This window comes from Python bivittatus, unplaced genomic scaffold, assembly GCF_059951505.1.
Source record: "Python bivittatus isolate LINGU-HERP-01145 unplaced genomic scaffold, Pbiv_v1 ctg000020_np1212, whole genome shotgun sequence".
Classification (NCBI taxonomy): domain Eukaryota; kingdom Metazoa; phylum Chordata; class Lepidosauria; order Squamata; family Pythonidae; genus Python; species Python bivittatus.
In genome coordinates, this window is record NW_028277030.1 from 66,318,456 (window position 1) to 66,343,245 (window position 24,790).

General features: G+C 40.0%; 2 long non-coding RNA genes across 2 annotated transcripts in view; both read right to left on the reverse strand.

The window, feature by feature from the left end:
• Positions 1 to 945: 945 nt before the first annotated feature.
• LOC148217076 (uncharacterized) lies at positions 946 to 9,462 on the reverse strand. Its single transcript, XR_015797956.1, has 3 exons — positions 9,274 to 9,462; positions 7,586 to 7,762; positions 946 to 1,757 (listed from the first exon to the last, which is right to left on the reverse strand). It is a non-coding gene; the product is annotated as an uncharacterized LOC148217076 (long non-coding RNA).
• A 643-nt stretch (positions 9,463 to 10,105) lies between these two features.
• Positions 10,106 to 24,790, reverse strand: part of LOC148217077 (uncharacterized) — a 124,487-nt gene continuing 109,802 nt past the window's right edge. Inside the window, exon 4 of the long non-coding RNA XR_015796054.1 lies at positions 10,106 to 10,238. This is a non-coding gene — a long non-coding RNA (uncharacterized LOC148217077). The remainder of the gene's footprint in view (positions 10,239 to 24,790) is intronic.

The following is a 24,790-nucleotide window of genomic DNA, read 5'->3' on the forward strand; positions in this document are numbered from 1 at the left end:
ATTCAGCCTAACCTACATCACAGAGTTCTCGTGGTGGGGATCAGTGAGGAGAAAGAGTAGCCTATGTATGTTGCCTTCAGCTACTAGGCATGAAAAATGCAATAAATCATGCTGACCAGGGATATTCTTTCCTTTATTTTCTAGCTGTTACACACAAGGTAATGCAAAACACTGCAGACCATGATTATAACCACTTGTTACACCAGGCAGGTACAGTTGATTCCTATTTATATTCTCAAAGTGAGTCACTTATGTGTACGCATATCTTTGGGAGAGGTAGTGAACTTTTGAAATATAAAGAAGGTACACACATTTAAGATACTCACATAAAAAACACCCAACTGCTCCCACCAGGAACCTAGTCTATATGTATGCCATCTTCAGACCACCTGTCAGTTGTTAACCTTTCAGATATGAGACTTCCTAAAGGCAAAATCAGCAGCTGGTGGGGAATCCCAGCTGCCTCCCAGCCCCAATTCTCTGTCTTTTCTCCAAGCTTCAATTTGCAAATGGTGCAGGAGTGCTAAAAGGATGAATGGATGACCAATTACTATAAATTAACTGACAGAAAAAGTATGCACACATACAATAGTGTTAACAATACAATGTACCAATATTGATATTCATAAAATAAAAATTAAAAAGGCAGAGACCCTTAAAAATATAAACAGAACAACTCCAAAAAACGGACATAGTGCTCAAAAGCATTCTTCGTTGCCCTCTTATGATAACAAAACAAAACAAACCCTCTAACTGAAATGTTCACAAACTAGATACATCAACAATCATTTGCCAACAGTCAGGTTGCATTTAGGACTCATTCACAGGTTTCTTGCCCCTGTTCAAAGAAGCCCATTTACTGTCTGCTGACAACATATTGTGAAGGAATGGAGATCTGGCCTTGAAAGTGGGGAAGTAATTAGCAAACTGTTAAAGGGGGAGGCTTTCAGAAAAGATTGCTCTGTCTTGAGAAAGAGGAAAATGTGAGAAAGAAACTCAAGATAACATTGCCTTGATTTTGTTTGGTATAAGATGGGGCAGAGAGAAACTCAACAGGCTTTCAAGATTCTGTTATTTTACCCCAAAACAATAAGAGTGTTCCTGGAATCCTTGCCATACCTTTTTGTTGACTTTGCCTACCTGAAACGGCTGACACATAAACACACAATGGAGCCTCCATGTTGGTGCTGTGGTAAGCTGAAACTAGCTCAAGGAATTTGGCTTGAAAGTAGTGTTTTCCTTGGCAAAACAGAAGACAGCCACCTTTGCAAACACTCTAGTGCATATGAGAGGTTGGCCTTCAGTTGGCTTCCTCCCATCCAGCTGGAAGAGTCTGTGCCTCCATGATGATTTGTGATGAAGATTGTGGTTGTCAGAAAGACCAGCTGTCTCTCTTGCCCAGCTGTTCTTTTTTTCTGTGTGGTCAGGCCAGGGGAAGATCGACCTTGTAGAGGACTGAATGTGGATCTTCCACGAGTTAGCCTTTCCTTCCCCGCTATTTTACAATGTGGATGTGCTTTCAGGGTTGTATAATCACTCCTTTGGCTAGTCTCCAAGCCTGAAAAGTCTACTGTTCTTGATATCTTAATAGAGTCTATAAACAAAAACATACATATATTCAGAAGTTGTTATACTTCATAACTTTAGAGGGTTTTTTCTTTTTTTTTCTTTTGTTGCACTTCTTTCTTTCTTCCTTTTGCTTCCTTTTCTATCTTTTTTTTGGATTTGCTTTTTACTCTCTGTAAATTCATCAATAACTATAAATAAACAAGAACATATTTAATACACAGCATTGTAATAATATTTAGAATTGATTTCAGCTCCAAATGTTGCAATAATAATAATAATAATAATAATAATAATACAGATCCAGACCAACTGAATTAATATTCCAACTCATGAATTGCACATTGACTAGCAAGGCAATTACAGAGCGCCTTTATTAAACATTCTCAGAAGTGTCTAACAGATCCAAAACAAGTGGTTTTAAAACAGAGCCTTCACCTTGTGCCAAATATAAACTCACTGATCTTATCTAGTATGCATCTTTAATGCTTTTCACTCTTGGATCAATTTATTTAAAGTGGGACTAATGATGATCTATTAACAAGTACATTTAGCTATCTCATAGGTTTATTTGTTTGCTTCTTTCATTCTTATTCCACTCTTTTTCTGAACAGCTCCATTATTTCCTTTCCATTCTATATGCAAGAGCTTATGATGAACCTCACCACTAAGGAAGAATCTGAACTCAGTTTTTCCCAGCAGCAATCCACTACACAACGTGGGTTCTCTAATTATGCTCAACTATTGTGATAAAAACCAAACATTAAAACATATTGCTTAGCATAGAAGCAGACCATGTGCATAGGGTATGTTACAGGTCCTCCCCAGACAAAGTATGTTATGGGTCCCCCCCATAAGGAAGTCCATCTAGTGGGACCAAGAAGAAGGGCCTTCTCCGTGGTGACTCCCTCCCTGTGGAACATCATCCCTGCAGAGATAAGACTGGCCCCCGGCCTTGATATTCTTCCATAAGGCCCTGAAGACATGGTTTTGCCAACGAGCCTGGGGATCCCAGGTTGATACTGACCCCATCAAATGGCCAGTGTAAATGTGTTGTTGTCGCCAGGGGGTAGGAGGGGGTAGTGGGTTTTATATTTGGGGTTTTTATTTCTGTAAGCCATCCAGAGTCACCATGAGTGAGTTGGGCAGCCATATAAATTGCTTAAATAAATAAATAAATAAAAATATTAAAACAAATATGTTTTCAAGGACTTATACTGGAGAATGACCTGACCTGTAGCATAGGTACTTCCCAGTTTTTCATAGATATTTACATTTCATTTTGCAAGTCCCTGCATCTAAAAAATAAAATAAAATAAAATTTGGCACTTTTAATCTGAATTTCCAATAACTAGAAAATCAGATACAAAAGAAAAGAAAAAACTGAAAATATCTAAGGACGTTATACAGAAACATCCAGATTGAAAACTTATTCCAGATTCTCACATCAGAGCAGAAGTCTGCCAGATCAACATACATCTCTCCACCCTCTTTATACCAGGTTCTGTCTGAATTCACAACTTATTTGTTTTATAAGCTGTAAGCTGTATGAAAACTATGATGAGCCACAATATCCCATGCATGCACATTGTGAGAATATGAATCACTGGAATAACATAGCCAATACTTCACATTCTACTGCTCTAGATTCTCATTAAAATAACATTCCAACCCACCCAGTTTGTCAGCTAACAGAGTCTCTGGACAACTTCCAAGAAGTATGGATGGTTGAAAAAACTATCAAGCTATGCCTTAGTCATACCAAATGCAATCCTTAATTCATCTTCCAATGCAAGTGGCACCGTCTGCACATGTCTAGTCAAAAATGTTCTATGGGGCTTTTTTCCCAAGCAAGCTCTGAATCATATCCTTAGAAGAGTTGAATCAGTGGTCAGTATTCTGTCCAAGAGCCAGTCACAATCCAGAACTACATCTGACTAAAAAAGACTGTGCTGTCTTCTCCTTCTTCTGCCAAGTATTTGAGGGGCTCTAAAAACAGGGCCTTCATGTTATCATTCCTTCACTGGCATCTGTTCAAATTATTCTAATCAAAATGACAGCAAAATCATTAGGTGTAGTCAAAGTTTCTCCCACAGTAAAGCTGGTTATTCCACACAATAATGATTCTTATTTGAATAATAGTTGCTACTAATTTACCTAGATCAGGCATTCAGCTAAGAGGGACTACATTGTCAGCCCAATCAGTGGACCAGACCAGGAAATCAACTCCACAGGAAAACTGCTTTTATTGAGATTGGCTACAAGAACAGAATCTTGCAAATCTAATTGTGCTGTACCTCCTCCTCCTTCTGATACTCCAGTGAATTAGGGAGGTGTCTGCCTGAGCCACTTCCAAATGTTATCTCATCTTGGACTTAAACATTGTCAGCCCTTTTTGCCTAAGTAATGGTTTCTGCCGATTTCCATCAATGTCATCTTCCTTATTCTCTACAGGTATATAGATATTTGTGGCTCCACTTGGATCCTGAGTCTCCACTGGGGGTGGGAGTGGGTCAAAAAAGGCAAGATGGCAGCTGCAACCATGTGACTTCTGCTAGGTTCTGCTCTAAGAAAAAGAAGAAAAACACCTGTTGCTCTGTTTATATTTCCAATTCTCTGGTAAAGAGGCTGAATGTTGTCATGTATTTATCTGATTTAGTTTAAAAATAGGCCATCCTTTTGGGCCAGGACACAAGTGAATCTCTGCCATATCAACGAGATCTTCATGGAGCCCAAAGGCATTGCTGCGAATAAAAAAGATATCAAAAGCTGATGGTCTGCTAGCTTCTTGTTTATTTATAATTAAAATAATCTTTTAAAAGAGATCAGGTGGGGCAGGGAATTTGGTGGCACCTAGAGGTGAGGAGCTCTGGGGACAAATTAAGTTTGGCAGGCTTCATCTTGCCTATTCCTGACTTGGTTATTCATCCCCTGTCTGGGGGAAAAAAGAGAAGACCAGGCACGGCTACCGTTCAGCTGTTTCACTCTGTGAAGACTGATGCAAGAAAACAAAGTCTGAACTGTTCCTGGAGAATGCACTGCCATAGAAAGAAGAGCTGGAGGCTTCCTGTTACAGAATCGGCTACAGTAGTTTTAAGAGCCTGGCTGGTTACTCTGTTTCCTAGTCTTGTTCAGAAAGAGGAAGCATCTCCTGAAGATTTACTAAAGGGTTTTTTTTAAGAAATGCCCTTCAGGAGAAAGGCTGGGGAGAACTTCCTTTGGAAGACCAACTGTAGCTCCTTAAAGAAAGTCCGGTAAACAAACAAACTAAAAGGAGAAAGCACCCGTGCGAGAGAGACAGAGAGAAAATGCACACAAACAGCAGCAGACCATTTTACAGGAAAATAGCATCCTGACCTTCTCTGGTTAAAAGCTATCAATCAAGTTTAAATTTAGCTCCCCCACAGTCTCAGATGAACAGGAGGCAGCCAGGGCAAGGCAAGCTTAACGCCTGAGAATGTTTGTACTGTGTGGCAAGGAAAAATAAGAAAGAGCCACCCAAGCTTAAAGTCAACAAAGGCCAGCCTGTAAAAACAAATGGGGCTGATGAGAATGGGGCTGCCACCAGAAAGCTCATTAGCGGCCAGATGCACCCACTGGAGCCGTCTCTCCTCAGCTTCCTGAGAGACAATGCCCCCATCCAGTGGATGCCGCAGACTCTTGGGCTCGAGAACTCTTTCCCCGTGCCGTCAGAGCACAGAAGCCCACTCCCCAGCCCACCAATAGAGGGAGGCGGGCGTTCAGCAGGAGTCCTGTCCTTTCCTGAACTCCTCTGGGGCTTGGGGGACCGGTGGTTGATGGCAGTAATGAACAGAAGATGGGGAAAACCTGTGGGATGGTCCAAGAAAGAAAGATGTTTGTCAAGACAAGAAATAACGGTGGAGACCTGGCATTAGGGAAGGGAAAATCCATCCATGTTAGTTTCTGTCCATCACTTCTTTTTGCTAATATATCAAGTTCAGAGTGCCAAACTTGAGATTCACAGACATTCAGAGGGCAGGGTCAACACCCACAAGATGGTGGTTGCGATTTTATGATCAAGGCCCTACCTTTTTGTATATGCATCCAGTATCCACTCACATATACAAGGAGCGGGATGTCAGCCACAAAACAGCCTGCCAACTTACAGATTTTGACACCTGTCACGGATGCTGCTGTCAGGTTTGTTTGTTTTTTTAATTTGTACTAAAATACATTTTTCTAAACATATGCATTTTCTCTACAATTTTATCTAGGGTACAAATTTCCCTAATATAGTGCACTTTTGCACATTATTCTCTCTCACATACATACACACACACACATACATTTTTTAAATTGTGGCTGAACTGCATTGCTTATCTCTCAGATAGAACCAATTATGTTTTCAAAACTAGTATGTCATAACAGAAAGGATTTGGCTAAAGCATTCCCTTTAGCCAAATCCTTGCATTCCAGAGGTGTTTTTTTTAAAAAAAACAAATCTGGGACAGCATTCAAATATTCAGTCTTCACTTGCAGTCCAAAGTGGTCTAGTCTAGTAAGAGATTGATTATATGAAGGTATTGTGCAAATATATAGTATTTTTATTTATTTTTATTATATTTACATAATTTCTATCCTACTTAATCTTAAAAACAATTCAATTGATAACCCACCGTTTGATGGTTCATGGCAGTATAATGGCTTATATAGCACTGTGCTTGAATTAATAATGAGTGATAATCACATTCCTATTGACAATCACCCTTCAATGCTGTATTTGCTGAGCAAGGAAAATAAATGTGCAATCAACCGTAATTTAAAATCAGTTATGATCCAGCCAGAATCAGCCCAGCCTATCAAGTCATCTAGGGAAAAGTTATTTCTAGTGACCCATTTCTGGGAAGTTAAGGGAGCTGAAACCGGCAGGAAAATTTCTGAGGAGCAATGCCAGGCCTCTGGAGCTCTGTCACAGTGGGGATCAGGCTGGCCCCATCTCTGCTTGCCTTCAGGGGATGCTGAAGTCCAAGCTGTTCCAGAGAGCATTTTTTTGTTACTGAGATGTGTTTTTATATTTTTATACCTACCGTGGATGTTTTTTTTATTTTGTGTAATCCACTAAGGGTTAGACTGATTATACAGGAGATAAATGCAGTAAGCAAACAAATAAATTGACTGTAATCTTATACATATTTTCAAAGAAGGGACCACCTCTTCATGATTTCATCTGCCTGTCCATTATATGTCTACTATGTGACTTTCCTCATTTGAACCCAACCACAGCATGAACGTGCCTTGATAACTTCTGTTTGTTGTCCTCATGACGTTGCCTTCATCTCATCCTCAGCCCATACCTGAAGCAGTTGAACATTATTCTTTGCTGTTCTGCTATTAAAGTACCTAAATACAGTAATGCCTTGAGGTAGACAACAAACCATGGCAGGTTTGCCATGGGCACAATTTGATGTGTTTCATAGATCATTTGATGTAACAATGATGGGGTGGATGGATCAGCCTGGAATCTATTGGCCACTTCAGGCTGAAGCACATCCCTTCCTCCAGCCTCTGGGCGCTACCTTCTAGAATAATTCTGTTTTAAGCAGTGGGAGAGGCCAGTTCCTTCAAATCAGCCTTTCACCTTGGGCCCATCAGTCTCTGAGACAATCTCTGCTCAGAGACTTGGATCAGGCTGAACACCAGCTGACTGATAGTGGTGTGTGAAAGGGATGGAAGGGTAGGAAGGAGTGTGGTCTCTCCCCTTGCTCTTCCTGGAATCACCCTTACTCTGCCTACCAGCTGTTGTTCAGATTACTTTCTAACTTGAGCCTAGTACCTTTCTAGAACAATGCAAAAGGAGGCTGATGATCCACTGTGATTTGATGAATTTGATTTGCGTGAGCAGGTTCAAAGAGAGCCCAACAATCAGCTGATTTTAGCTGATCACCAGATTACTTTTAGAAGAGGGTTGAGCCTCACAGGCTCCCTTTGAATGCATCCACAAAAAGCATTTGCACCAAACTAGAGCAAACAAACCATCTAGCCATCTATAAAAACTCACCTCCTCTCTCCATCCTGGTTCCATCCCATGTTAAGAAGAATGATTGGCAGATATTTTCCCACGAGTTGATGAAATTTGCTGAGAAGAGAGAGAAAGAAAGCCAGGGGAACCCAAGGATCTTTGTTTTTAATGTATCCTGTGTGCTGTTCAAAAGGACAGAGCCATTTGCACCCATTCCTGTGGCAAGACAGGGATTGAAAGTGGGGATAGAAAACTGTATACCTGGAATAACCTTTGCTGGTTCAGGGGTTGGGGAATAGTAGTTTAAGTCAGCCACGAGAAAGAACTTTTTATGTCCTTTATTAATTCAGATTCCTCTTTTCTCCCATTGGCCCACCAGGCAGTTTCCCATACTGTTTCAGGCAGAAGAACTCTTTATATTTCACTCTCTTGCTTAAAGCTACCATATCTTGGCTGCATAGATCATGGCATCCACTAAGTAACAGCAAAGCAATACAAAAACCTCCTACTCTTTGCTTACATCTATCTACCTGTCACCTGGATTTTTGCAGCCTCGTAGCCCTAGGGAAATCTACTTTCCCCCAAGCTGCTAAGTACAATGTAGTTGAAAGATATGGTGAAACTGACTAGGAAGGATTATGATCAAGTTCTCTGAAAGTCTAGATTCTTAAATCAGGAACAGGCATTCTTAAGAAAAATTAATGGAGCTTACAATCCAATTTATATCAGTGACTGGGTAGATGATCAGGATTTGCCTGCCTGCCTGCAGGTAGATCTGGAACAGAAATGTACTTGTGAACATGCATGCAATTAAACTGCACTTCATCACAGATCTGTACAACCATAGGTAACTCAAGAAAAACCAAAATACTGCAACAATTTGGAGACCACTGTTGCATTGCTATAGGTTGTAAAAAGACAGTCTTTTTAGCAACTCCTTCTTATCCCACCCTTACAACACAGGGCAGTGATATGTGTTTTGTCTTTACATTTTAAACAGAACAAGTGCTGCACGGTACACATTGCAGGGTACCTCCTGAGCAGCAATTCCACTTGAGAAGAAATACTATCATACATGAAAGAGGCTTTAGGGTAGATCCTGACCATGTCTAACTGTGTATGTGGGGAAGCACAAACAAGTGTAGGCAGTGGAAACGTAACATCATTTGTCTGTGTAAGAGTTGCCTCAGAAAGTTGGCCCAAGTAGAACTCAGACAGATCTATCTCTAGATCTGAATCACGGTGCTCCCCAGTCTCCTGGTGCTCTTTGTAACCCCTGCTGGAGGCTGAATGCCCATTTGTCTGGAGGTTGCCTTTGGTGAACTTGAAGCCCAAGGGGGAAGGAACAGTCCTCCAAGCTTCACACTGGCTGGGAATGTCACCTGGTCCTGCAGAAGGGCAGACCCCGCAGGCAGCAGAGGTCAGCTTCTCAAATGGGATCAAATAAAAATGACAGGCGTAGGCCTTGTCCATAAAAGGACCTCTTTGAGGTCAATAAAAAAAAGCAATTCATTTTCTGTTCCCGTTTAGCCTCTTTAGAACAGGCAGTATGAGAAAAGGCCTGTGAACGGTTCTTGTTTGGAAGCTGGCCAACCAGCAGAAGGACACCCAGCCCTTTTTCACAGGACCTTTAACTGCCATTGCTAACCCACGAGCAGCTTCAGCTGCAAGTTAGTCCTCTGTGTTGCCTCCCAGGCTTCCGTCCTCCCCACGCACACATGCTTTACCTCCCAGCGTCGTCTGCTCACCACAGTGCCTGCCGTGCCAAAGCAGCTGGCTGTTTGCAGGATACAATCTTGAGAATCAGGGACAGGAAATATAATAGAGATCCTCAAAGACAGGCTAGATATAAAACAACAACAACAACAGAAATGGACTTTTTTGTTAAAACCTAGCATTCTTCCTATAACTCCCTCTCCCTCTCTTTAGTTTTAAAGAGGAAACTATTCTCCTCATGTTTGGGGTAAGTATAAAAATGCCCCCCTCCCCCTCCCTCTCTGACAGACACAAATAGAATTGGGCTGCATTCTTGTTTCTAGTTCCCACAAAAAATGTCCCTTCACAACAAACATATGACCATCCAAAGAAATGAATGGGTGTACTGAAAAGCACTATCGAATGAAAAATAATCAGGAAAGGTCAGACGGTGGGCGACTTTCATTTCTGTATGTGGGAAACAGCAAAAGCCGGAGGGTGGGGGGACATTTTTATTGTTTTTAAATCCTAACTGACTCTCTGCATTGATTCTGGGTCTTTTGATGCTCCCCTAAAAGCAGGGATCTTTGAGGGGGGAGCTAACTATATTCCATTTTAACAAGCCAGCTGGATTCATAGATGGCTATATGCCAAAAGTTAATTGATTGGAATGCATGTATAACCATTTGGTAATCTGGTCATTTATATCTTCTTGCTCAGCTGGCAGAAACATTTATCACTGATCAAAATTCTAGCTGCAGTATATCAAGTCACCCATTCTTTTCCTAATTTATCAACCTAAATTATGTGAAATGATTGTTAGAAATTACTGAACCCATTTGTTGAAGACTAGCTTTATTTGAGCGGTTCGGCATTCTTTTGGGTGCAGAATCTCTTCTCCATCTCTTGTTTATGCTTGTTACTCTTATCCTCTGAGTTGCTTCCTTTCTGAGGATTTCTTGCCATCTGGTAATGCCACTTGCTCCAGGAAGAAAAACTGCAGAAAACAACAAATGTGTATAATCAATATGATGAAAGAGAAGGTTCATGGCTGCAGCTCCCCCAATGAACTGAGTGATGTGCACAGAGCCTGCATGTATAACAAGCGGGCAGGAAACTTCTCCTTGGCCATCAAGAATCAAGCCTTTGGACAGGATACTGATGGCTCAGGAAGAGCCCAAGTAGCTCTGTATAATTGTGTAGAATGGGGGTGGGGGGGAACGGTCCTGCCTAAAACATGGTAAGATCCAAGGTACTAATGATTCTGGCCTAGCTGAACCAATGGTCTGATTTAGTATACAGACATTTTCTGGGTTCCATGTAGAACAAGAAATAATATCCAGAGAGCCAAGTGTAGTGGTCAAGGTGCTGGACTAGGAATTAGGAGACTGTGAGTTTAGTCCTCTCTTAGTCATAGAAGCCAGCTGGGTGACTTTGGGCCAGTCACATTCTCTCAGCCCAACCCATCTCATAGAGTTGTTGTTGTGGGAAAGTAAGAGGTGGGAGCATTATGTACACCACTTTGAATTGTACAAAATCATGACAGGATATAAATCTAAGAAATGAATGAATATATCAAAATTATGTGAGGAAGAGCAGAGATTCCAGCTACAATTACTTATGTCATAATAAAAGCAAGTAGAGTAGTTTCATGGGTGGGTTTTTGTTTTTTGTTTTAGGTATATAGCTAAGCTTTTCTTTTAAAATATCACAGAGCAACTCCCTGTTCTACCAAAGTAACAGTACTAAGAAAACATTTTTATGGCAGAAGCAATAAAACTAAATATAGTTCTATGGTAGGATACAGGATTTAAAGTGGAAGTTGTTTTAGAACCTTGGGTAAATAAAATAATTTTCAGCTGGAATCCCCCCAAATGATAAAGATAGTATCAGGCAAGTTTCTCTGATGCCAGCACTCCCCCTAGTAGTTACCTAACTTGCTTGAAGGCACATAATAAAGGACCATGATAAGGACCTTGAAGATTCAATAGTCCATATAGTAGTAGGAGCCAGTAATCTCTGACTATGATTGAATGTGGTTTCAGTCATTTACGTAACAACAAACTTGAGCTGTCTGTCTAAACTTGACAGGTCACATTAACTAATCTTGGCTCTGAAATGTCTATCTCAAGTTCCCACTAAGGGCTAAAGCTTGCTAGATACCTTTGGCTCTGTCAGTCTCACTCAGTTTAGCCTGCTTCAGAAGGTGGTTGTGAGGAAGGAACAGGATAGGAGCAGGCACTGTTGGAAGAAAGGTGATATGTATGCTGTATGTAATAAAGGACATGCCAGAAAAGAAGTTGTCTAAAGCTGGCTTAGATAGACCGAAAGGTATTCGTATCAATAGACAGTGAGTCCAGATGAAGGTTTTATCATGTAACTATCCTGCTTCATTCAGGGAGTCACTGATGTCTATTTGTATTCTCTGCTTTTCCACCACTTATTCTGTATTTCTTCTCACTACAGAGTACTCTTCAAGGAAGGAAAGCTGGAATATCTCATTTGACTATGTGACAAAAGAAGCTTTCTGTCTGGAAGCACCCCTGTTAGTGGAAGACAGTGAACTGATCCTATCCTTCATCTGGCAGAGTCTTTATTTCTTGTAATGGAGACCAGAAATGATCTATAGCAAATGCCTTAGTCCTGCTTAGCCTGGCCCCACAATCCTAAACATGTGTCTGTGCTGTGACATTGCGTGACATTGTTTGTATAATGCCATATTCCATGAGTTTCTGGTGTGGCTTTTGGAAATATCTCCACAGTTACCGCAACTGCTGTTCAGGCAGCAAATTTGCATCAAGTGTCTCCACAAGCCAATTCTCCTCCTTTTCCAATCAACTGCTTACTGAAAAATGAGCTCTGAGCAAACCGGATGCCGTACTCCCTCCCTCCCCCCTCCCCCAGTACTAAAATCCAGATGAAGAAAACCTAGCAGTGAAAATAATGAACTGACTCTGAATAGAATGTAACAAAGGCAAGAAACTGCTCTTGCCTATCTTGATGCCAGTCCCTTCAACCCAAACATCTTCAGGGTTCTTTAAAGGCAGTCCTTTAAACCCAACCAGTGTTTACATTTAGGATTGGAACTACTACAGCACACTTGTCAAGATATACTGTAGAAACTGTAATGGTATGTGAGAAAGACCTTGGGAGACTGGGCAAAGAGACGCTACCAAGGGAACGGTCAGATAAGAGACAGTATAGCCTGCAGCTGGATAGTGGATGGGGCAAGAGGGTCAGAAGAGACCCTCCCTAGTTTCTTGGGCTGTAAAGGAGATGGTGAGAGAATCATACTTTCAGACTTGCAAGATTCTGTTAAAGTAGCTTTACAATAAAGTAGCATTAGCTCATCTGGTCATGTTTCTTGTCTGGTTTACCCTGCGAGGCTGACATCAGTCTTGCAAGTGTGAAAGTACAGTCTTCCGTCCCATCTTCTTTATAGCCCAAGAAACTAGGGAGGGTCTCTTCTGAGCCTCTTGCCCCATCCACTATCCAGCTGCGGGCTATACTGTGTCTTATCTGAGCATTCCCTTGGTAGCATCTCTTTGCCCAGTTTCCCAAGGTCTTTCTCACATACCATTACAGAAACTTCATGAAACAACTGAATGTCCTCCAGAAGTAGATTGAGACAATGTAGTTCAGCATCACCAGCTGAAGTTTTTGGAGTTCCTTTAAAGACAAACATACGTGGGGTGCATCACACTAATGCATCCTGGAAGTTTGCAGAGAATTGAGGCAAAATTAGTCCTCTCTTGATATAGCACAATAGGTTGATTGGCCTAATCTGGTGAAAACACCCTTGACTGCAGGCACCCATTCAGTTAGCTCCGAATCCCAGAGGAATCACAATCAATGTCATTCAGAGGAATTGTAATGCTACCAAAAGCCAGTTATAAGTCTCTATTGAGTACCACTGATTTTCATACCAGCAACATCTGTAGCACCTCCAATGGGAACAAATATTGACTTGTTTATTTTCATTTCTCTCCTAGCGGCAAGCAGATGAAAATGAAAGCTGAAATTTATCTGGCAAGCTTGACAATCTGTTTTTCACTACTGCATGTTTAATTTTTCTAGTTTTATCATATTCTAGGTGTTTCTATGGCGTTTGTGTGCGCATGTGTGTTTATTTATTTTTAGGCATCTGAAAATGTAAAACGAATACTAACAGCATTTCAATCTCCCAGTAATTTTACATAGAGGTTATCAAAGCAGTATGGGGGGGGGGGAATGTTCTGCCCCCTGAAAGGCTAATGGCCATGTGGTAGAAGATAAGTCCCTCAGCATCTTTTTCTGAGACTGCTCTTCTGTGTAAGACTTGAAATTACTTTAACACCACGACTCCTAAGTCCCCAGATAAATAGTCCCAAAGTATATCATTGTCATGGCTGGTGTGGGTCTTCCGGGCTGTGTGGCCGTGGTCTTGAAGTTTTGTTTCCTAACGTTTCGCCAGCACCTGTGACCGGCATCTTCAGAGTGCAGGAGCACAGACAGGAGCAGTTCTCTCTGTGCCCAGGGTGATGTGACCCTTTTGTGGGTATTTATAGAGATCTGAGGGGGGGGGAAGGGGAGGATTGGGGGTGTGTGGGTGGGGTTGGGTTACTGAGTGGCTGCTTGTTTTGGTGTCACCATCTGTGTGTATCTTCCTGGGGATTAGGCAGGGTTTTTTCTTCTATTGAATTGTTAACGAGGGGCTGCTGGGGGTGATTAGCAAGTTCATTGTGTGAACTGTTCACATGTCCTGGTGGTTGAGCTGAGTTCGTTGAGCTTTTGCAGGCTGTATTTTTCAGGATTGGTAGCCAGGTTTTGTTGATTTTTAGACTCTCCTCTTTTTTATTGAAGCTATGCTGGTGTTTGTGAATCTCAATGGCTTCCCGGTATAGCCTGGTATAGTGGCTGTTGGTGTTGTCCAGTATCTCTGTGTTTTCAAATAGGATTTTGTGTCCAGTGTGCTTGACAGCATGTTCAGCTACTGCAGATTTTTCTGGTTGCTGTAGTCTGCAGTGTCTTTCATGTTCTTTTATCCTGGTATGGATGCTGCGCTTTGTGGTCCCGATGTATACTTGCCCGCAACTGCACGGTATGCGGTATACTCCTGCGGCAGTGAGGGGATCCCTTTTGTCTTTTGCTGATTTTAGCACTTCTTGTACTTTTCTGGTGGGTCTGAAGATTGTTTGGAAATTGTGCTTTTCCATCAATTTTCCCATGCAGTCTGTGACCCCTTTGATATAGGGTAGAAATACTTTGTTGGTGGGTGGCTGTTTTTCTTCTTCAGTCGCATGTTGCTTTCTTGGTTTGATGGCTCTTTTTTTTTTTTTTTAATAAAGGGTCACATCACCCTGGGCATAGAGAGAACCGCTCCTGTCTGTGCTCCTGCACTCTGAAGATGCCGGTCACAGGTTCTGGCGAAACGTTAGGAAACAAAACTTCAAGACCACAGCCACACAGCCCGGAAGACCCACACCAGCCATCGTATGCCAGCCGTGAAAGCCTTCGACAATACATATATCATTGTCAGTTATATTGAAAGCTACAATTTTTCATTACATGGTTAAGAAATCCTGCAATCCTAAATTAGATCTAAAATGTGATTGGATCATTAGTTTTATCCAGCGCTGTGTGAAGTTGGAGCTGAGAAGCCACCATGTGCTCCAACATCATGTACAAGCATGGCAGGCTTGACATTTGATAACAGAAACCAGTGGATCTAAACTAGGTATCTTCAGGAGTGGTTTTACTCTGCTTCCTTCAAGCCCATAGAAAACATACAATTCTTCCAATGCCTAACTGATTTCACTAATCAGGATTGACAAAGATCCAGAAAGGATAGTGAGATCCAAGAAATGTTATGGACATTTAAATTCTACTAATTTCAGTAAGAGTGCTAACCATGTGCTTCAATGTTTCCCATGGGAATGGCTTAATTTTAGCAGAATCCAATTAATTCATTAATTAATCTTATAATTAATCTTCTTTAATAATTGAAATCACTCAAAGTTTTCTTTTGCAAGTCAACAAAATGACACCACAGGTAGTTTTGATTCTGACATTTGCTAATTCTAAATAAAATTAATAGGGTTTTTTCCCTGCAGGTCGCCTGCCTGCCTGCCTGCCTGCCTGCCTGCCTGCCTGCCTGCCTGCCTGCCTGCCTGCCTGCCTGCCTTCCATTAAAGTTTCTCCCTTATTACAGTCTTCAAAAATCTAGAGTTATTTTATGAATGAAGTGCAGAAGAAGAAGAAGAATATAGGTGCAGACTGCACGTGAACTTTTAAAAATGAAAACAGGAAATGTCTAATCATTACAATACCAACTCCTATTTATAATTAAGGGACAGACATAGTATTCCCTCATTCCAGACACTTCTGCTACATTATACAATAAGGATGTTAAAGATGATGTCTGTGGTATATAGTGAAAATGAATGTGTGATCTTCAAAAAGTAAACAGACTCCTCCTACATTGAATGTGATTTAATGCAGGTTATCTTTTTATTTATTTGGCCTCTAAGGCCAGAATGTTACATAGTCATGTAAAATAGAGGATGCATTTTTCTGGTCTCTGCAGATATTTATCATTCCACATAAGATGTAATATGATGTTAGGAGCCAGCGTGGCTGCTGAAACTCTCTGATGCTGCAAGTAGTGGAAACTACCAAGAATACTTAAGGGGCTGAAACATCAGTGTTTACCGTTTCCATCTGGACTGTTGGAAGTAATTCTAAAAGGGTTGCAAATGATTTGGGGATATAATACATGAGAGCATGAATTAGAGCAAATACTTTCCAGTTACCTTCTACAGCATATGTTAAAATGGGGATCATGTGGGGTAGCGCAGTTGACTAACCAAAATAAAAAATAATTAAAAATCAAAGCAACTTTGCATCAATGAGACCATTCTTTTGGGGAGTGGGTAGTGCTCTCATATCTATCTCAATGATGAGGTCAAACTTTTCTCAGGAGCAATTTAACCTTAAATGGCCTGGATAGAATTGCCTGCTGACATGGTGCAGCTGAGGAGATTGTAACACAGTACACACTTTTCCTAGATCTAGAGCCATAGCACTTCAGTTGTTTACTAGATTCACAAATAATGACATGACTCACATAACTATGGTTTGTTAAATAACATACATGAGTTCATACCACATTCCAAACCAAATCAACCAAACCATACATTTTTTTTTTCCACACAATGTGTCTATGACTAGAGCACACAGGGACAATTTCTAGAGTGTATGAATGTGGTATAACAGTTGGATGCTGTGCTAGGACTGAGGAGACCCAGGTTAAAATCCCATTTACTGTAGCCCATTTTGCCCCACACACACTTTGGGTTACTCATCATGTCCTTCCATAGATCAATGACCTTGGCCAGTCATTTTCTTGCACCATAAGATAAAACAAGATATCAAACAAACAAACAAACAAACAAGGTGAATCAAACAAAGAAACACGAAAGATGGAATAGAACTACAGTAACGTGAATGGGGGAAGTTGGGTGGGAGCAGAGCATCCTTAACAACATTTCTACTCTCAAGTAGTGGCACTGGACTAAGTAAGAAAGCCAGAAGGTGCACCCACCCAATTGCAGAACATAACAGCCCGGATAGATCAGTGGAAGAGAAGGGCTCTCACCCTCCTGTCCTTGCCTGTGAGTCAAGCAGGTGACTTCCAGAAGCTGACCAATATAGATAGGAGGACAACAGCCCTCCTCCCCGTCACTCCCTAACAGCTGATTTCAAGGCATGCTACCTATGATTTTAGAAACAACATGTTTGCCTGACCCTTTTTGAATTTCTCAAGTTCCTTTCAAAAACCATTGAAATTAACAGCCAGCACTATATCCAGTTTTGGCAATTTAAATATGTAATGATATATTGTGCAAAATAGTATTTCCTTTTATCAGTGCTTAATCTCTCCACATTTAGTTTTTATAAATGACCCTGAGTTCTAACAATGTGAAAGAGAAAAATCACAGTTCTTAGCCCTATTTGCCAAGTCATATAATTAAGACACAACAAAACTTCGTCAGTTTAGAAGGCTGGCGTGATCAATAAAAAGCAGTGTTCCCGTTCCGTTTTTTATTTCATTGCACACTGCACCATTATTAAATGGCATATCTGTAGCATTCTTTTGAATTTAGTGCATTCATTAAGAAAAAGCACTGTTTGACTTCTCGTCATCACACATTTTTAGATAAGAGAGTTAAACAATACCCTACATTTAAAAAAAGAAAATAACCCAATTTCCTAGTTTTGAATCTTGCATATTAGCTATATCTGAAATATGACTCCAAAAGGTCATTGTTGTGAACATTTCTTAGCCCAGGAACAGATAACGCTTCCCTAATTGTGTGTTTTTTCCTTCTGAAGACAAACAGGACCAACCAAAGGACATTCTTTGCAAAATATTAAATATGGACATTTGATAAAATGTCAAGATTCAGCAAGTGAGTGTCTGTTCTCACAGCCTTGATAAAGAGGGTTACAGGCAAGTGAATTTGGAGGCAGGAGTGCAGAGGTATGACAGAGGTGTGCTGTCACAGGGCCAGAAGGACATGCAAACTCTTTCACTTCCTCTAAAGAGGAACACCTGGAAGCAGAGACCATAGCTGGCCCACCAGGCTTTGCCACTGAGAAGATAAATAATTACCAAGAGTTTGCATTGGTGACCAGCTCTAACACAAAAAGTATCTTTTTGGCTCGGAAAGGATGCCAGACTGGGCTTCATAGTTGGTTATAGAGCAGCCACAGCATTTAGTAGATGAATCATATTCCTAAACCCTGCTACAGCCACTTCCCACACATCTCAGTTCTGTGGAAAACATTGGATTTTGTGGCACGGAGCTACATTGAATGTAGCAACAGTGGCTGCAAGCTGCAGAAAGCTGATGGAGCAGTAAGAATTTGTAGTATCTATATAGTATTTTCTCAAGTGCTGCAGTGTACTGTAATGAATTTCCTCAGTCAGCTTCACAGATTTGCAAAGTAGCTATTAGTATTATTTCTGTACTGCAGATGAGAGATGGTGTTTGGCTGAGATTGTGAGTTTATGGTAGAGGTGAGACTGGAATTGAGGGAGGGTAATTTTTCCTGTTTAGGCAATACTCTCATCAACACTCAGTGGAATACCAGTGTTGTAAAAAGAACTCAGTGGAACTTAAGCAAGGAAACATGCAGGGAATTGCATATCAGTACCTGAAATCACAACAGGATTTTACCTCTCCAACAGGACTTTACATTACTAATGGAACCTCTTCTGGTTTAGTTGAAGAGCATTAATCTTCAACTATATAATGTGAAATACTCCATCAAAAATGAAATATAAAATGCCTAAAGTGCTAAAAAATTGCTTTTTCCTGTTCTTTCTAATGAAGTAGATAATATGTGAGTTTGAGGTCAACCAACAGAAGACTGGATTAAAAAAAAAAATCAAAGCCATTCCTTTTAATTCTTAAAAAAGCAGCTTTTAATTCATTCAAACAGAAATGGAATGTTCATACCAAACCACCAAAATGTTCATAATTTCTTAAAGATGTTCCTTTATATGATATAGAATCATCTGACACAGTAAACCAGCATTAGATTGTGCTTGTATGTTTCCTTTTTTTTTTTTTTTTTTAAAGGCAGCACCAACAAATTTCCCATTTCCTTTTCATTTGGTTTCTCTATGGGTGAATTCCTTCTAGGGGAAATATTAGGATGATATGTTTAAGCTCTAAAGCTTAAATCGTAGAATTAACGTGTCTTCTTTGTCATATCATAGCTTTTAGCATATTAAAACATTCTCAGATCAGAACAATAGTTTCCTGTGAATGCAGCTTCGGAGTGAACCAAATGCTTAAGGTAGCAGTGCATATTTATTAGTCTGTTTCTTTTAAAAAGAACCTAGATGCCAACACACAAAATAGAATGCAATACAATTTATTTAATGCAAAAAGGCAAAACAACCCTATCTGCTTTTTAGAAGGGATTAAATGCTGCTTGCTGTTGGCTAACATGCTGGTTTTAAGCTTTAAAGCCCTACATGGCTTGGTGAAAAATATTTGCACGACTGTCTTCTCCAACCAGTTCTCTCTCGTCTAACTTGTACTTCCCATGAGAACCTGATGGTGGTCCTTCATTTTTGCAAAGTGAAGAAGGTGGAAAAGCTTCAGAACAGCCTGTTTCCCTGAAAGTTGATCAGTTCCCACATAGCTGGCTTTCCACGAGCTACTAAAAACAAAACAAATATAAAGACTATCTGGTGTATAAAGTCTTGCCATTGACTTTACTGGTTCTGGAAATGTTTATATGTTAACTGCTGGTTGCTTAACTTCTTTTTGTTTTATCAATGTATTCTGGTCGTGCTACCATCTTACTTGCATTGTCATTTTATTCATTATACCGGGGAGTTTTTTGTGTTTATATTTTGTATTCTAAACTGATGAAGAGTCTCTTCAATTGTGGTAGACACAAAATGAATAAGTAAATAAATAAATAGTTCTAGCTTAAACACACTTGAAATGTCACAATAATTTTAATTGGCCATTCATTGATTTCAGCATTTGTTAGATTGATAGCACTATTTTTATTTTTATTGTTAATATATACAATCACCTTGTAATGGAATAATGTATGAAACTGAATTTAGGGAAAAGTATGTCTGAGATCAAGCACCAATATAAATTCAACAAACCCAGTGATGATTTCATTAGATTACATTGTAGAAGAATGTTGCTGGAAAGGTTATTTTAACTGTCAGCCACCCAGAATCATGCATATGAAATGGGCAACCATATAAATATACTTACTTACTTACTTATTTAAAGTGTGCTGTGAACAGGAAAAAAAAGCCCAGAACCTAAAGTGATCAGGTCTAAGTGCCAATAAAAATACATTTAATAAATTAAATCCATTTTGTATAAAGCAACCAATAGTTCTTAACACTAGCAGGAAGTTAATCTGTAGAATAATATATATTTTGATATCAAACAATATGATTTTTAAGTTTGGGACAGCTACTAGTCTTGTCATGGTTATCATAACATGATTCAAATAACTCAGTTCCTACTTTTTCAGTAATATGAAAGCTTCTGTACAATTTACAGACCCCACTACAAATTCCTGCATTCAAATCAGCATCTGTAAGATCCAGCAGCATAGTTCCACAATGTATGTAATTGCTTTAACAAATACATAAAGCAACTAGTAAAATACTAAGGTGCTAAACAGATCTCTCAACTAGAAGGTCTGCCAGTCTCAGCCCTGCATTGACTGTATTTTTCCCTGTAAACATCATCTTATGTGCATATAATATGCATATTTTATGCTTTAAAAATATATATTTTAAATTATTTAGCATTCCTCTGTGTGAACTTCAATATAAGATCCCATCTTGAGAAGAACAAATGTGTAAAGTATGCATGGCTGATGAGATGAGGAAAAAGTTAAAATGAGTTTGTTCATCTAATAGCAGCAGGGAGCTCACTGTAGGAGAAACCTATTTACAAGACTAGTTTCTTTTCCAAAAAATGACTGCTACAGTGGGGGATGAGAAGGAATATTGAGGAAACTGAATCAGAATCCAGACTCTGGGTTCCATATTTATATTTACTTGTATCTGAAGTTAGGGCTAGTTATTTAAATTATTTGCACAACATGCAATTAAGCAACTCCAACATAGTCCCCTTTTAACAGATTCCCAAATGAAAGAAGAGGTTTATTGAACCCCCTGGCAGGGCACAATGGTGAGCCACACTTGGCTTCGTGGGTCATAAGCTGTGCAGTCCTGGTGCATGACATATGTAACCAAAGTAGTTCTGAATCTTGAAGTAGCAGCTGAGAAAAGTCCTGATGAGCTGACCACAAACATGTTAGCATCATTATGGTGAACTAGTCACCTTCCAACCTGGAGTTCTTCAGAGATGATTAGATGCTACTTAGCATCCCTTGGTAATGGGTAGTGTACTCCAATACCTCTGGAAGAGCAGGCTGTCATAAACAAATGTTCCAAATCTCAGATGAAACACTCTGTGGCAGAGCTACAGAATTTCCTCCTTTCTGTGGATGGCATATGTTACAGAAATGTCATTGGCTGGAGCTCCAACCTCAAGTGCATCAAAAGACACACTGGAGGGGGGTGGGGGATATAAATATTGTTATGAAATAGAAAGAGGGTGGACAGCAAGAGGCATGGCTGACTGGAGTTAATAGATGTGGTATGGTTCATTTTTTTTGCCCAGATTGAAGACAGCAATCCCTCAGAGGAACAAAAAAAATCTAAATTGTGCTGGAAAAGGTTATTTCAGAAAGCATCGCATGCATATTCCTTCTATCATCTGGAGAACTAGAATATTTCTTCTCTACTGAGTTTCACATACATTTTCAAACAGAATACAAAATCTTCCACAAGGTTCTTTCCTGAGCAAGGAGTATTCGATTTCTGAAGAATATTGAAATCTATTCTTTTGCTTATCCATAATTTGCATGAGCTTCACTGTGACTACTGAATATGGCTAAGCCAGTGTTGTCCAAACTTGGCCACTTTTAGATGAGTGGACTTCAACTCCCCATGCTGGCTGGGGAATTCTGGGAGTTGAAGCCCACTCATCTTAAAGTGGCCAAGTTTGGACAACACTGAGCTAAGCTGCAACAAGGGCATTGGCATGGGAAAGTATCAACAATAGCAAAAGAGCAAGTGAAAGAGAGTTTATGCTTGCTATCTGAACACACACTAATTAGACTGAACAGTTCCAATCAAGAATCTTAAAATACACACAAACACTTCCATGGTCTTATATAAGAACTAAATAAATGCTATGTTTGACTTTATAGCACAGCGAGTTGGGGGAGGGAATATGATCACAAGTGCTAGTTTGTCCCTGCTTCTAGATCTATCTTATGCAAATTTTACAGTTTTGAGGTGGGAACTCTTTTCTTCCTGTGAGAACTACAATCTACAGATCCTCCCAAATTTGCTTTTTTTGACTGCCCATTTTGGCCACAGTGGACTCTCTGCTGCAATGCTGCTCTCCTTCTGCAGTGCTCGGTGGACTGACCATCACACAGTCATTCCAAGAAATGCTGAGTGAGAGTCCAAAGTGTCTTGGTCAAAAGCCTGGCACTATTACAAATATACCGGACTCTTAAAAGTTTAAAGAAAGTTGGAAAAGACCCCTCAGACATTTCATACAATGTTAAAATTAAAATGCCTTGTGTTTGTTTAGGGAAGATGAACTTAGCTGGACTTCATTCCTTTAAGCATCCGCCCACCATGGATTCCTCTAGGAGCAACCCTTCCTCCCAAGCCAATATTTTATCTGCCTAGTTAAAGCTATTTTTTGAGAGTCAATCCTAGCAATAGTTATAATTTCCACACACACACCCCTGCCACTTTCCTTTCTTCCCTCCCTCCACCTCTCCCTCGCCCCCCTTCCTGAAAGGTGATGGAAGTGGGGCAGATAGCTTACAGAGTGCTAAATTAATTTCTTGCACAAGTCTTTAAATGAGCTTAAAGACTGCACGTGTTCATATAATTATAGAAAGTAGAACATCCTGGCAGGGAAATGTCTCTCTTTTATGTGTTGGAAGATGACTATCAGTGACTTCCAGTTTAATTTGCACCCAGCATATTCCCAGTCAATCCCTATACAGTATCCAGGTCAGAGCAAGCATACATTGCACACTCAGTTCAGCTGATTTTTTATTTATTAAACATCAGCAAGCAACAAAACTATCAGTTTGCAAAATGGGATAAAAAGCAGGCCAAAGCAGGGGGAGTAAGGCTTGAACAACAGGGAAGAGCTAAAAACAGAAGGTAACTTAATATCAACAATCTGTATTGATCCGTCTATATATAAAAAGCACAACATTTCCCAGGGTCACTAGAAATAATACTGTTGGTAATTAACATGGGCCATCCCAAAGTGAGTATTCCAGCTTTAGCCTTTTTAGTTACATAATGGCAGTAGAATAGAAATGGAAAATATGGCACCAAGTGATCCCTCATCTGTTTCGCATCATTTCAGGAAAAAAAAAAAAAGTTTGGTGGGCAGAGATTATGTTTCCAAAGTTGTGTTGATGATAATGCCTGCACTTCATTTGAATGTATTCCTTTCTTCTCTAGGTGCTGTTGATAATGCCTTGAAATGTCTATGTAACTGGTACATTACTGTTAAGATCAAAATTCAAAAGAATATGATTTTAGCCTAAGCAAACTCTGCACCCAAAGTGCAGAAAGAAGGAATGCTCATGTTATTTCTAAAGGTGATATGCAAAACAATTTACTCCCTAGACCAGTGTTTCTCAACCTTGGCAGCTTCCAGATGTGTGGACTTCAACTCCCAGCATTCCCCAGCCAGCATGGCTGGCTGGGGAATTCTGGAGTTGAAGTCCACACATCTGGAAGCTGCCAAGGTTGAGAAACACTGCCCTAGACTCAAAGGAGGGAGCTCATCCCTCTTGGAGAATTATAGGCTAAAAATGAAGCAAAGTAGATTGCATTAATAGTATTTGGGGTGCTTCCAGATGCGACTTTTTATGTATGATTGCCTTGACTTATAAACTTAACATGAAAGTGCCCAGATTTTATAATGTTTCAGGCAAATGTTCTGACCTTGTATTACCAATTAGCCAGACTGGTCAATAGCTTTCCAGCTATATTCTGAATATTTAGTCAGATTTAGTCACAGTGCCACACAAAGTATTATATAATGCCTTCATATTTTACTAGGTTCAACTTAAAGCTTCGTAAACAAATCCAATTAAAGGAACACTAACATTAGAAAGTTGAATGTAGATAACAGCAATTTCAGTCTGCTTGTTTGATAAGCAGAATCCATGCCTTGAATGCTAGAACATTAAGACAGAGGGTGCAAAATTAAAGAATCATAACCACTCTATTCTGACTTCCTTACTATAAAGGAAATATTATTTCAAGCAAAGTAGTTCTAATGATTAAGTTTACCACAAGAGGCAGAGCTTTTTTAAAATTGCTTTTGATTTTTTCCCCTTTAGTTGCCCTTCATACGGCAACTCTAAATGCTGAGATAGCCAATCTTTCAGGGCTTCAGCTTCAGACCTTTTGCAGAAATTCATCAGAAAATTTGCAGAAAACCAAATTTTAGTTATGAAAGCGTTGCTTAGCCTTCACAATCAAGAGCATCTGAAGCAACAAGCAGGGATAATGATGGCATGCAGAGCTGGTCATTTCGCTATGCAATTTTATGGACCTCCTGCACTCCAGTTGTGGTGGATTATTTTTTATAAATTGCCTGCCAGGCTGTGAAGTATAATCTCAGCACAAGCCACATTTCCAAATTTTGTTTGGAGAGTCTGGGAGGGCGATATCAAAGCAACGCACAACGTTCAGAAAAAGAACCAAGTCAGCTGGGTGGCAGAGACCTGAATCGGTCATTCTTCCTGAAAACCACATTGCACTGCACTTGGTCAACTAAATATGTTTCAGGAGCATCATTTGTGGGTGATAAAAATCTTTCCTGTTTCTAAATGCTTCCTGCTCAGAAATCTGGGGTCCTTTTTCATCAAAGAGCCCAGCAAGGTATTTTA